Raw genomic sequence first — 9678 nt, forward strand, 5'->3', positions numbered from 1 at the left:
GGCAGCAAAATATGTGCCTGGTAAGAGATGAATTTTTTTTTCAATTTTTTTTTAGTGCAGAGTAAATGCACTCTATACAGTAGTAAACACAGGAGTGGAAGCATAAAGGAGGTGAGTGTGGCACTACATTGGGTTTCCAATCCAAACCCAATTGCTTCCATCAACATAGAAGTCAGAGGCATAAGTTCTAATATTTTCAAACTACAGATCTAACTGCAAAAGGTTTTGATAATCTGCAAAACAAATTTGTATAGGTCATGTCATTTTATGGCAGGGTCAGACTGGGGGGTGCAGGGCACAATGTCCACCCCTGAGTGCGCGTAAGTGAAACGCGTCAGGGGAGGACGTCGGCGGCCATGGGAAGCAGTAACAGGGATCGGGTCTAGGCCCAGTCCGACCCTGTTTCATGGGGCTTTTAATGTCTTTATATTTTGGTGTAGGGATGTGTTGCATGAGGGTGCATTGTGGGATAGGGTGGCCTGAATGTGTTAAAAACTTTTTAGGGTAATAATAGTAAAAAGATGTACAGTTTGATATGGTTGTGGTGACCCCCTAGCAACCAATGAGATGTTTGTTTTCAAACAGCTGGCCATTAAATGCTACCAGCTGATTGGTTGCAGTGGGTTACTTTGTACCTTTCATTCATTTATCAACTCATACTTTTCCGTGCCAAACATGTATGTATGTTGTGCACATGTCAAGCTGAACTTTAATTTGCTGGGCTAAAGAAGATAGAATATCCCTGAGCACAATCCACCCATATATTGTATTGTATTTTGGGCTTTGAATCCCCTTTAAACGCATGACTCTGTAGTTCCTTGCATGCCTGGCAGTCCTTGCTTGTGCCCCCTGAATCGTACAAGAAGGGAAGTGCAAGGGCAAGTAGCAAAAGGTAAAGAGACTAATGCAACTCCTTGAGCTCCGTTCTTGCCTGATATTGCACAAGTATTCTTGCCTTTGCCCCTGTGTTAAGTACTTTGTTCCTACATAGTTAATTAGCCCTCATGTGAGGGACTTACCACACTGGCCTAGTGGAAGTGCTTAGATCAAGGTGCTTTGCAAAAGGCAGAGTGTTTTTAGAGGGTTAGGCCAGTGGCACACAAAAGAGCATATTTATTAATGTTGGAGACAAACATTATCAGTGATGTTGCCCATAGCAACCAATTGGCAATTAGATTTGAACAGTCACCTACAAGTTAGAAAACAAAAGCAAAGATATGATTGGTTGCTATGGGCAATATCACGGGTGATGTTTGTCTCCAGTGTTAATAAATACGCCCCAAAGTGTTTTATTGGTGTATAAATGCCAGCAAAGGCAAGGCCAATCTGCTCTTTTCTGGTAAACCAGTGATCTCCAAGCAGTGGCTCGTTAGCAACATGTTGCTCCCTGTGCCCCCTCAAACCAGGTGCTTATTTTTGAATTTCTGGCTTTGAGGCAAGTTTTGGTTGCATAAAAACCCAGTATAATGCCAAACAGAGCCTTCTGTAGGCTGCCAGTCCATATAGGGGCTATTAAATAGCCAATTATTGCTTTTATTGACACCACCAGGAACCCTTTTCATGCTTGTGTTGCTCCCCAATCCATTTGAATGTGACTCACAGGTATAAAGGGTTGGGGATCCCTGTGGTAAACTATACATTTTTCACAGTCTGTCCCATCTGCACACTAACAGCCCACTGCCATGCCTATTAGGGTGGACAGGAGCAGATTTAATTTAGGGTAGAGCTACAGTCCCTGTAAACTCGATAAACTGAAGTCTAGTTTAAGCGACACTGTTGTAGAGTTAGTGGTTAAGACAACCAGAGATATAACTGCATCCGTACGTTTATCTGTGCATGCACACTATAACTGTAAGAAAGCTGAATTTTAATTGCTTTTTGTTGATAGCTTTTTATAAAGTTGTCTTGCGCATGTTTAATGTGTTTGGCTGACTTACAAGCATACAAGTGTGGTTAGCAATTAATAAGTTCTAGACTGTTCAAAACAAATTGCTGATTGGTTGCCCCAGCCAGCATACTGATAACAGGAGCACCAGCCTGGGGTATAAGGTAAGCGATTACAATCACTGGGGGTGCCTTCCTCCAGGGATTGTACCTTTCCTTCTCCTTTGAATGGGTCCCTCTGTGTTTTAGGTCATTAGGGCCGATTCACTAAAGTGCGATAAAACGTGCCCTATTTATAGCATGCGTTAAAAATTTTATTGTGTCTTAATTTTCGCGACTTTTCGCATGATTCACTATAAGCATACTTGCGCTATTTTACGCGCAATATTGCATGCGTTATTTAACTCGCGAAGACTATTTTCAAGCGGTATTTGACTGTACATGCGCTAAATAACGCACGCGTATAGTCGCCGGATATAAATAGTAGCTTATAAACAGTGTATATAAATATTAGCCACATATAAATGGTAGCATATAAATAGTAGATGCTTATAAATAGTAGCCACTAGTGATGAGCAAATGTGTTCTGGTTATCTTTAGTGAAAAATTAGTAAATCTTTCGAAAGATCCACGAAACGGCAAAAATTTTGTGCGGGCAAAAAAATTGTTGCTGTGACTATTATTTTTTGACGCCTGTGTCAATTTTTGGACGTGCGGCAAATTTTTTCATGCGTTTTGCCATTGGCAGATTGTTTCTGGAAACGCATGAAAAAAATTGCCGCAGAAAAATTCGCCGCACGTCCAAAAATTTGCTGCAAATCCATGCCTGGCGAAACATTTCATCACTTGTAGCCGCATATAGTCGTGCGAATGAACGCACACAATGTTAGCCATACACGCCAATACTTGCGGAAAATTACTGTATTAAAAATGACCATTTCCCTGCAAACTGGCGGCTGCGTCACTCTAGGGGAAACACAGACTTGAATAAATAACACTGTAAGTCCATATTTTATTGCCAAAAGTTCATTAACTGTACTTTTCTATAATTATCGCCTGCCTGAAGTAGGTGTTAATTTTCGCATAGCCTAATGCAATATTTAGCGCGTCTAAGTGATTGTGAATCATGCGTTAGTATTCTTTTCTGTGCGCTAATTAACACATGCGTTAAAATAGTGCATGCGATATGGCAACTTAATGCACGTGATAATACTATGGTGAATCGCGCGCTAATTATCGCGTCTAATTTAACGCAAAAAAGCGTGCGATAAAATTTATCGCACTTTAGTGAATCAGCCCTATATCCTTGTTAGGCCTAACTCAATGTGCCAGCAGGACCCTATTGAGGTGCAGACTCTGAGCTGTATTTAATGGCAGGTTTCTCATTCATTCCCACCAACACCACAGAGGATTCCCAGTTTTATTTCCCTGCCACCAGGTTAGTAATGTAGAACAGTTTAGGAGGAGAAAGCAATCCCTTATTATAAATTGTGGCAATAATGAGCAGGCACATGTAGCCGATATACACATGAAAATGTGAGATAATGCAAAGTCTCGTGTTTTTATGCGTATATCGGCTACATGTGCCTGCACCCGAGTGTATCTCATTCATTCGGGTGCAGGCATATGTAGGAGGCGAAGGGCAGAATTTTCAGCAAGCGCTTTTCCACTTGCCGAAAATATCCGCCCTACGCCTCATCTGGCATTAGCCTTAGGTAGCAACACTGACTGACAATCAATTTCACGTGCTGTTGTGCAAATGGAATAGACAACAGGCGGAAATTATAGGCAATTAGCAAGACATCCCCAGTAAAGGAGTGGTTGTGCAGGTGGTGACCACAGACAACTTCTCAGTTCCTATGCTTTCTGGCTGATGTTTTGGTCACTTTTGAATGCTGGCGGTGCTTTCACTCACATGAGACGGAGTCTACAACCCACACAAATGGCTCAGGTAGTGCAGCTCATCCAGGATGGCACATCAATGCGAGCTGTGGCAAGAAGGTTTGCTGTGTCTGTCAGTGTAGTGTCCAGAGCATGGAGGCGCTACCAGTAGACAGGAGGAGGAGACGACGTGGAGGAGGCCGTAGGAGGGCAACAACCCAGCAGCAGGACCGCTTCCTCCACCTGTGTGCAAGGAGGAGCAGGACGAGCACTGCCAGAGCCATATGCTGGTGCGGTTGGCCCTGGGTTCCTCCTAATGCAAGACAATGCTAGACCTCATGTGGCTGGAGTGTGTCAGCAGTTCCTGCAAGACGAAGGCATTGATGCTATGGACTGGCCCGCCCGTTCCCCAGACCTGAATTCAATTGAGCACATCTGCAACATCATGTCTCGTTCCTTCCACCACTACGTTGCACCACAGACTGTTCAGAAGTTGGTGGATGCTTTAGTCCAGGTCTGGGAGGAGATCCCTCAGGAGACCATCCGCCACCACACCAGGAGCATGCCCATGCATTGTAGGGAGGCCATACAGGCACGTGGGGGCCACACACACTACTGAGCCTCATTTTGACTTGTTTTAAGGACATCACATCAAAGTTGGATCAGTCTGTAGTGTTTTTTTCCACTTTAATTTTGAGTGTGACTCCAAATCCAGACCTCCATGGGTTGATAAATTTGATTTCCATTGATAATTTTTGTGTGATTTTGTTGTCAGCACATTTAACTATTAACGAATTATTTAATAAGAATATTTCATTCATTCAGATCTAGGATGTCTTGTTTTTGTGTTCCCTTTATTCTTTGAACAGTGTTATAGCCCCAGTTTGACAGATTTTTTATCAACAGTAATTTAACTAACAAATAACTTTGTAAGTAGTTTAATCAGTAAAAATGTCCAATAAATCTATATAGAATTGTAAGCTCTACGGGGCAGGGACCTCCTTCCTACTGTGTCTCATACCACATGGCACTTACTCCCATGTGGCACCTAAGTCCTGACAGAGCGGCTTATTCGTTGTCCTATTTTCGGTCTGTTTTTTGGAAGACTGCGCCCAGGCAGATTTGTGGGTTATACGTGAGTGCCAGTGGTTTTTGTTTTTTTATATATATATATATAGAAACAAACGGAGCACACTCTATTAAAGCTCAAATGCCCGGGGTGCTAGCAAAAAAATACAGCAAGACAGTGAGCCGCACACACCAGGACTTTGCAGAAAAAATAAATTTATTTATGAAAAGAAATCCAACGTTTCGAGCACTAACTGTGCTCTTCCTCAGGGAAAAAACCAAAAGACAGTGTAAACCCAACCCCTTTAAAAACCCACCCCAACAAAAAGGGCGCCAAAAAGAATGAAGGTAACCATGGCAACCCAAATAAACAAACTGTGCCCATATGTATAGTGACAACCAGGTGGTGAGCGAATGAAACAAGCATAATCATAACATGTAACAGATAAATGCAAGACAGAAATCAAAGTGACTTGAAAAAAAAGTAGGAAGAGCACAGTTAGTGCTCGAAACGTTGGATTTCTTTTCATAAATAAATTTGTTATTTTTTCTGCAAAGTCCTGGTGTGTGCGGCTCACTGTCTTGCTATATATATATATATATATTGTATCTATTTATGATATCACTTGTCCTCCCTGTGTGTAATTTTGTAAGATTGTGGCGCTTTATAAATAAAGTTATACATACATACATACATAGGAATGGTCACTATTTTTTTTGAACAGGAGATCCCCATAACTACCATAGATTTCTATGCACTGGTAAATAAAAACAGTGCCCTTGAGCAATAACAAACTTTGATAATTCTTAATTTTTCACTTAGTTTTCACTGTGAATCGATTTGAACTCATTTGAGCTCAGTTTTCAGTTCATCCAAATGTAGATCCCAAGCATTTCATGGCTGCAGTGATCATGTATGAATTAGGGCACATGTGTGAATTTCTGGCATTTGGTAGTTGAATGTTATAGTTTGTCGTTTAGGCATTTAACATCTGCCACATGCGCCGCCGAGTAGCCTCACTAACCCTATTCTGCATTCCTGCTTAGATCCTAACTTGAAGTTTATGAACTGTGTAGAAAATACCTTCCCAGGGTTTCTAATTACATTTTTGGGGGAGGGGATGAAAAAAAAAAAAAAAACTCAAAGTATTTATTCTTGGTTTGTATTCTTAAAAGGATTCTTAAACAGAGACCTGTATAGATTTGCACTCCATAAACATCACTGCGCTGCTTCTCTACTAAGCAGCATGGTGTGAAGAAAGAAGAATTGTATGGATATAAATTTACACACATACACAGACACACACAGAAATTTGTGTTCGTATGTGGAAGAAAAGTACAATAGACTGCTCTTTCAAACAACTGTACAGCAGGAAATGATTTATGATTACAAATGCACAGCATTGCCACCTTGTTTCTCTGAAACCAAATACCTTTAAAATCCACATGTTGCAGGCAAGGCTGCCATCAGAGAGACCTTTTAACTAAGGCCTGATACAACCACACAGCTATACATGTTTGCGCCCCAAGCAGGCCTGGATTTCAAGTACACAGAGGCCCAAACAGCCCCCACCAGCCCAATAAATAGTGACTGTCTATGGTAGGGGTCCCAAACCTTTTTTACCCATGAGCAACATTTAAATGTAAAAAATGTTGGGGAGCAACACAAGCATGAAAAACGATGACCAGTAAAGGCTGTGATTGGTTATTTGATAGCCCAATGATGACTGGCAGACTAGAAGAGGCTCTGCTTGACAGTACACTGTCTTTATGTCTCCAAATCTTGTCTTCAAGTCAGAAATTCAAAAATAAAAACCTACTTGGAGGCCACTGGGAGCAACATCAGAGGGGTTGGTGAGTGTATTTGTGGGTTTCTTCTGGATTTCTCTCACACTTTAAAAAACATACAGGCATATTAAATGGGCCCTGATAAAACTGACCATAGCGTTTGTAAATGTGATAGGGACCTTAGATTGTAAGCTCCACTGGTGTAGAGACAGATGTGAATGAAGTAACCCATTCAAGTTTTTCTTAAGGCTAATGTCACACATGGCATTTTTTCCATCAGTATAATGTACAACCATGCATTTTAAGGCCAAAGTCCACACCGTGCATGTCAGATGCTCACACAAGATTGGGTGGTTTGATGAAGACTGGCATTTAAAGAACTAATAAACTAGCTTCCTAACAGCTGCCCAGGGCACACTGAGAATGTCACTGACACTTTCCAAGATGGGGAGCTGCTGTAACAGGTTTGAAGTCCTGGAACGTTACTGCTATTGAGATGCTAAACCTTTAGGCCGGTGCAGTAAGTACAGTATACAAAATATGGCATTTCTAGCCATATTCATTTTTAGGGTTCAGTACTCTTTTAAGTTAATTTAAGTTAACGTGAACAAGGCTCCATGGGTATAAATCCTTCTATATTAGAGAGCTTTGCTCAATTTTAGCCAAGCCAGTTTTATTTTGTCAGACTCTCTATCATCTAATTTAAGATTGAGAAGCTGACATATTCCATTATTTAGAAAGAAATTAGATTCTCAGATAGGCAGTTGTTAGTTTGATATCTGTAGTAGGGAAATTATTTGAGGTTTGTTTTATAGATCTATTGTACTCTCCTGTTGAATATGTTGTTTTTTTTTTAATAATATATTACATAAGAAGTAATCAGCATGTCAGACCATGTCAAACAGAAAACTTTTTTTATAATGGGTAGTTGGAAAATGATGTTGTTAGATTTTGTCATTTAACAATTGCTTTTAAATTTAAGGTCTGTTGGTTTACATGAGAACTGGCTAAGGATTGTGTACAGATAGTAGTTATTATTCTTATTATTAGGATGTATTTATAAAGCATCAAAATATTTAACAGCTCTGTACAATAAATGGGAACATACATTGAATAGATTTACATACTTAGATTGTAAGCTCTACAGGGCAGTGACCTTCTTCTGACTGTGTCTCATACCACATGGCACTTAATATCTGTGTATTTATACTTATTTATTGTATTTATTGTAACACTTGTACTCCCTTTGTGTAATTCTGTATATTGTAAGATTGTACAGTGCTGCGTATCCTTGTAGCGATTTATAAATAAAGTTGTACATACATACATACATAGCAACCAAGAACCGATACAGGAGGTAAAAAGGGCCCTACCTAAATATCAGTGTTAGTTGTCTAAATGAACCAGGGATCTATGTGGTGTGCTTTGGTTAACTTTTATTAAATCTTCATTAATAACTTGGAGGAGGGAGTTGAAAGCAATATGTCCATGCTGATACATCATAGATGGAATTACATAGCGCTGTATGATTTTTCAGGTTGAACAAATGGTTAAACTGGGGGTCTAAATGGCAGATGAGATTCAATGTCAATATATATATATATATAAGGGGTGTAGATAATAAGTAGTGTGGTTTTAGTCTCTAGTACTCTTTAGAGACATAAATAAAGAAAGTCCTGAGAAGAGCAACTAAGGAATTGCTTACACTGGAAAAGATGTTCTTCAGGAGGGTTATGATCACTACATTTATAAGGAGACCATATAGTAAACTTATACATTTGTCCTTCCTTCCAGGGGAAACCATCTCTTGAGATCAGAAGTACGGAGGCAAAAAAATAAACTTTATAGTTATGACTTTTCATTTGCAACCAGACAGCAACTTAGAGTTTCTTCTTCCTCTGGATCAACTAGAAGACAGGCAGAAGGCCAAACTTGATGGACTTGTGTTTTCATACGCATCTACTATGACAGGAAGCAAGAGAACCTATAGATATAAATAGGATTGGGAAACAATTTTTCGAGCGCTCAATACGAAAAAGTTGCGACAATTCGCGAAAGTCATAATGGCTATGAAAAAGTCGCGACAATTCACAAAAGTCATAATGGCTATGAAAAAGTCGCGACAATTTACGAAAAAATCACAAAAAAGTCGCAAAATGTTTGTTTTCCAATCTGAATTTTTCTCATTCGGATTCGTGGATTAGTAAATCAGCCCCTTAGTCTAGTGAATTAAGCTCAATATGACATTTATAGCCATATTCATTTTTAGGGTTTAGTTCTTCTTTAAAAACCTTACTTAACCTATGATTATGTTCCCTACAGGCAAGAAACACTTTGTCTTAATTTTTTGTGACTCTCCTGTTATCCACTTTAAGCGCCAACCTAATTTCTACTGATAATATCAACTTTATTGTTGATTAACAATCAATTAACCTGCCTGTATTTATTTGAAACATGGCAACCAAATACCACCTTGTGTAATAAAAAGTTTTTATTGAAAATGAGTATATTCTCGATTAAAGGAGACATATCCTATAAAAATTAAGAAAGTACCAGTGAATTATACTCCTCTAGATATAGAAGGAATGTGCTTAAAAAAGTTGTATTTCAGACTGATTTATTGAGAAATTCCACCAAAACCCCACTAGCCCCGCCCATCTGTTCCACTTCCTGCTGCCTGAATTCTCTGGATGAGCTGGGGAGCCGGCGGCCCTCCGTACCCTGCACTGTAGGATAGGAACCAATCAGCAGCTAGGCTGACCTGATAGGGAACTGAAGACTGTCTGTGCTTGTATGCCTGCAGGGCTGTGATTGGCTCTCCCCCTCCTACTGTGCTTCTGGCAGGGACCGTTAGGACATACCCACCTCTCATTTGAAACAGGGACAGAGAACTGATAAGATCTACAAGGAGCTCCAATAAAGGGGTCATTTTTGCAGACAGTATTCAATTTTATCCCAAAGTGAAACCAGAACCATGTATTATTCAGAATTGCCTACAAAATTAGGGTTTTCCCATTTATCCAATATGTCTCCTTTAAGTGCCTCTTTTTTGTCAAA

This window comes from Xenopus tropicalis, chromosome 6 (assembly GCF_000004195.4).
Source record: "Xenopus tropicalis strain Nigerian chromosome 6, UCB_Xtro_10.0, whole genome shotgun sequence".
In the NCBI taxonomy this organism is placed as follows: Eukaryota; Metazoa; Chordata; class Amphibia; order Anura; family Pipidae; genus Xenopus; species Xenopus tropicalis.